We start from the raw sequence: 6000 nt of genomic DNA, 5'->3' as shown, positions 1-6000 counted from the left end.
CTGCATCTTCGCAACAACAGCACGAAGCGGATTTTGGAGACTCACCGATCCTGTGATGCCCTCCAGTACCGGCGTTGCCGGGCGGGGGAAGGGAGACCCGTACATTCCCAACCCGTACATTCGCCCTCTCGACTCAAGCTCACTCGGACAAAAGCCTCGCACAAATTACACCGTGAAGGCCCAATGGCCACAATGTCTATGCCACAAATCAAGTACGTGGGCGAGTCTGGCGCACTGAATTGAAAATATATAGAACGCTCATTCTCCGTGAAAGGTGTAGCCGCCGTGTCGCCATCTTGGTTAACACGACTCGACCAACTCGCTTCGCGGATCTCGTTTGTTTTGAACGTGTCCCAGATTTTAAAAGCGAGACAACTGTTAAAATGCCATTTTGTGCGGCAATAAACTGCTTCAATCGGTTGAGGAAGGGTTGTGGAAAGACGTTTCACAGATAGGATTGCCACCTTCAATGTGGAAAAATAAGGGACACCCCACCGCCCCGGCCCCCCACTAGAACATTTTGAAATTGTTGCCACTTTTAATCCATTTTTCATGCTTTTTATGGACATACATAGCTCGCTACTTAAAGTGTGAGCAGATGAGTAGGACTAGTTGTTCTGTGGATATGAAAGAAACTTCATAGGTTCAGATCCACTGTTCAGATCTGCAAGCTGCAGATCAGAAAGATTGCATTTTACTGACGTATAAGACTCATACATTGGCTATGTAGCCCGTGCTGTCCCACATTGTTGGCAGATCAATGAAAATAATCAATATCTCAATCAATCAATATCAATCGCAATATATCAATATCAATATCAATCTCAATTAATTGACTGACAAAACAACTTACTATTTTAATTTACAGATTTTTATTTCAATCAGTTGAACTAAACAAAAGTAGACACAGCACAAGTGTTTCCATAAGACCAACTACCCATTTGGTGTGCAATTTAAAGAACTTTAATTTCGCCGATTGAACAGGCCTAAAATATTTACATATAAATATTTACAGTACAGCACCTCAGTGCTCTGAACACCCCTGCCCCTGCCCCCCCCCCTCCCCTCTCCCATCTCTCTCCCTCCCATCTCTCTCCCTCCCATCTCTCTCCCTCCCATCTCTCCCTATATATATCTCTATATCTCCATCTCCATCTCCATCTCCATCTCCATCTCCATCTCTCTCTCTCTCTCTCTCTCTCTCTCTCTCGATGCATTGGCAAGCCTGGTTGGCGTGCGATCCTCCAGAGTTGTGGCACGTATGCTACGCTGTGTGCTTCATACCTACTAGGACGTGCCCGCACGTGGGTGCCCGTTCCTTGCCAAAAAAAAAAAAAAAATGTCTTCGCCCATGCATGCATGGGCGTACCCATGGGCCCATGGGCGTGCCCGTAAGTGCGTGATGTGACCGTACAATGAATGTATCGTCCCGACGCCGCAGCTCGGATGGCGCTGCAGTTAATCGGGCCTGTATCGGCAGAGTTATTATAAACGTGTACTACAATCGATCGTACCTTACAACAATCAACACAGATTGCAACGTCAAATAAATGAATACGCTCTCAAATGTGCCGTCCGAGGCAGCGTCTGCTCGCCACGTTCAGCATCAGTACGTCGTCACTATGACTATCCGTAAGTCCGGAAGTGACGTCCTCATTTGACTGTCCGGAAGGTCGCATATCGCAGTTACGATGAATCGCAAATTAGTTTTAATTAGTTTTAAAACATAGTTTAACGCCAACATAGCGCCAACATAGTTTGCCAACGTGAAATAAATGAATACGCTCTCAAATGTGCCGTCCGAGGCAGAGTCTGTTCGCCACGTTCGGCACACGTGATAGCTCGCTGCTCTCTGATTGGTTGAATCGTTTTTTGGACATAGCTCGGTAACTACTTCTCCGATTAATATGAAACCTTGAAAAGGCACATCCTCAGGTCCCCAGCAATATATCTGGCAAGTTTCAAGTATATCGGACCCGTGGTTGTCGAGAAACAGCGGTCACAGACAAACACACAGACACACATACATACACACAGACACACAGAGATTACTGGAATTATAGATAGATGTACAGCTTGCACCTAACTGGGAGCAAGTCCAAGCAGACAACGAACAAGGTGCTTCTCCTGCTACCTTTCCTGAACTTATTTGCAAGTTTTCTCTTGCCAACTCTCCTCCGTGTACCCCCTTTAGCATAGGATTCAATGGGTTTCCTAAACAAAAAGACCTCTATTTGGGTTGCGTAAGTTTCCTTTTGCAAGGGCAAATGACACAGCGGAGGGTTCGATGGAGAGACCTCTTACCTTGTTCCCCCCCATATTTTCCTAATTGGAAAGGATTCTATCATCCTCCTGTGCCGCCACGACATGGTGACCTCCAATGGAGACTTGCACACTGGATCCTCCCCTCTAACCACTTGCTGCACCGCTTCTCAAGTCTCCTAGCAGATGAATGTCCCTTTTGTAAAAGGCCTGAAAACCTCTTTCATATTTATGTTGAATGTCAACGGTTGGCTCCTTTATTTATCTTTCTTAAGAATTGTTTTGGCAGGATTGGCTTGGTTTTCAACACTTGTGTTTTCATTTATGGCTTAGACATCTCACACAAGAATATGAATGATGTGTTAGGTAATTTCCTGCTTGCACAGGCAAAAATGGCAGTGTATAAATCAAGAAAAAGAAAAGTTGATGATCTTGGAGCTAATGAGGAAAATGCCTTGTTCTTGTTTTAAAATCTTGTGACGAGCCGTGTAAAGTTAGACTTCGCCTTTTTCTCCATAACAGGAAGGCTGCCACAGTTTGAGACCAAATGGTGCGTGAAAGAAGTCATTTGTAAAATCCTGGAGAAACGTTTATTGTTTTGTGAAATGTTTTGTGCATAATTTTACTGTATTAATATTTTTTGTTTGTTTCTCTGCTTGAAATGACAATGTGACCCCTATTTGGGGGTTTTCTTTTTCTATTTTTATAATAAAAAGATACAAAAGTCTCTCTCTCTCTCTCTCTCTCTCCCTCTCTCTCTCTCTCTCTCACTCTCACTCTCACTCTCACTCTCTCTCTCTCTCTCTCTCTCTCTCTCTCTCTCTCTCTCTCTCTCTCTCTCATTACTTTCTCTTCCATGTGTACTTTTTGTCACTCCTTGCAGCCTGAAGCAATGACTTGTCCTTCAAAATTACAGTGTGGAACTCAGCACAGGACAGGTCGAAGTTGAGTGAGACCAGTAGCTCACTCTTCATGAGCTCCACAGAGCATCTGTTCCGGACGTCACTCCATTTGTTGGCCATTCTGGAGAATATTCTCTCCACAAACCCTGTTGAGGCTGGTATGCTCAGTCGGTAGGAAATGACTGACAGCATATTTGGGAGATCAGCTGCGTGAAATACAGCCATCCACTTGGCAGCCACGTCTGTGGTCTTCCATTGATCGCCCTCCTGGAGCTTCTCCACAAGGCTGCTTGCTGTAGGGCACTCATCGTACAGTTCATCCATGTTCAGGCTGGTAATGAGGTTGAGCTTTTCACAGACCTTTTCAAGGTCACTGAAGGTAAACTTGCCATCATGGAGAGATAGAGGCGTAAGACAGTGAAGCCAGTTGCTGTCGGAAAAGTCGAACAATTTTTCAATGTACCTTCGGGCAGTGTCAATGAATGCAGTGAATTCCTCCCTTGGCTTGCCTGCATCAACTGGAGAGAGACGCTGCAGCTTCACTTTTGTGAGGTATCCATAGAACTGGTCATCTCACCTGTGTGAGTTTGGCTCTAAAGGAATGCATGATGGGATAGTGCTATAGACAGGTGGTAGCATTGGCCTCAAGGTTCTTAACAACATCTTCGAAGAGGGAGAGAATGTTACCATGCGTCTGAGTCTCCATAACTAGGGCAACGGTGACGTCGACACTGAACTTGCCTGCCATTCTCTTCCGCAAATTTTGATTGGGAACATCTATGCTATGTCTTGAGAAACCGTTTTGGTTTTATTAACTATCATGTCATTCTAACCATTGTGAAGACCTAGTGTATAATGAAAGTATGGTGTGCATGAAAATACGGGACAAATCGCGTCCCGTATTGACTCGATACGGGACACTGCATTTTATTCGCAAATACGGGACGATCCCGTATTATACGGGATGGGTGGCAACCCTATTCACAGCTGTTGCAAAGACGTTTAATTCATATCGCACAAAATCGACAAAAATCTACACAAAACACGATCGCACAAAAGGTGAAAAAACGCAATCGCTTTTCACTCTGAATTATGTGCAAACGCGTGACGGAAATCACCATCGCCCAGCATCGAGTGCCAACCAAGATGGCACCCGGTAGTTGCATCTCCACCTATGTGGTGTGAATGGCAATGGTCATTCTATATATTTTCTGTTCAGTGGTCTGGCAGCGAGGATGGAACATCACGTGATCGCTCTGAGTGAATCAGCGAGCTGCTCTGGCACCGGCTGAGATTCCGTGTATAATGTTCTTCGCTGAAATGCGCTGAGGTAAATATGAATAAAAAATATGGATCTCGTCAAATATTTTTAGGTAGGCCATGTCCTTCCCAGGCTCAATGGCCATGTATATGCCAAATATCAAGCACGTGAGCCTCTCCGTTTAGGAGTCTATCGGTAACATACACACACACACACACACACACACACACACACACACTGTGTTTTATTTATATAGATTTGTTTATACCATCTACCAGGGTGAGCCATAAGTCCCAGGAGTAAAAACATACTACAGTAATACATAATAACAGGAGTAACAAGGGCAATCAGACATTGCAGACCCATGCCAGGACGTATGACTACATTGTGGTTTTTAAGGTTTTTAAGGCTTATGTGTGAAAACAAAGATGGCGGCGGAGACACGTGACCCATGACGTCATCATTATTATTTTTTCCACCAATTTATCCACAGATGATGCTCAAGAAATTTCATCTTGATCAGATGAAGTATTGTACTGGTCAATTATGACGTCATAATGGAGGAACCTATGACATCATCATTAACATGCTGTTCCCCTTGGTGAGTTCTTTACAATGAGCCATGTCCCGTTTTTTTCTATCCAGCGCATTCGGAGATATTGAGGTGCAAACCTTTTCGGTTTTTCCAAGATGGCGCCCATACCACGTGACCCATGACGTCATAATTATCATTATAAAAGTTTTTTACAAGAGGTGCACCGATGGTGAAAATTTATTGTCAATCGGACCAACGGTTGCAGAGATAAACATATTTATTCTGTGCGGACAAACAGACAAACAAATGAAAAATCGGTCAGAGACCGAGGACTTGCCGGAATGTACTTTTTTATCGGCCAATTTGGACAAATATGGCGGCCGAACCACGTGACTGATGACGTCATCATTATTTGTTTTCTAAAATAATTTATTCCTAGATTATGCTCACGAAATTTAATCTCAATCTGTAGTTGCTGGGATTTGACCTCAAACATCCGGGGCCTTCGCTCAAACTTGACTGACCTCTCCATACAGGTTGCTTCTGACAAACCAGATGTGATCTGCTTAACAGAAACTTTCCTCCTTCATGATGTCTCTGATGCCTTGGTATCTCTCCCAGGTTACTCCCTCCTCCGGTATGATAGACCTGAGCCTCGTCCTGGAGGTGGGGTTGCTATCTTTATAAAAAAAACTCTCTTCCTCACTCGCCCTCCACTGCCCTCTCTCCACCTCACCCCCAGGAATACCTTTGGCTATGGCTTCCCCTTCGCTCCCACCTTTTGTTCATATGTGTGTTGTACCGTCCACCAAACAGCGATGACTCCATCTACATCTCACTGTCTGATAATATGGACCAACTTCTATCTACCCATCCCAACTCTCTCTTCCTCATATGTGGTGATTTCAATTGTCACCATGCCAGTTGGCTGGGTGTGGGTACCTCACTCACCAGCCATGGCTCTTCAGCAAAGGACTTCTGCGACTCACTGGGACTGACACAATCTGTCAATTTCCCGACCCGGATCTCAGTCAACGGAG

This window comes from Myxine glutinosa, chromosome 8 (assembly GCF_964187855.1).
Source record: "Myxine glutinosa chromosome 8, kmMyxGlut1.1, whole genome shotgun sequence".
Lineage (NCBI taxonomy): Eukaryota > Metazoa > Chordata > Myxini > Myxiniformes > Myxinidae > Myxine > Myxine glutinosa.
Note: the sequence above shows the minus strand (reverse complement) of the source record.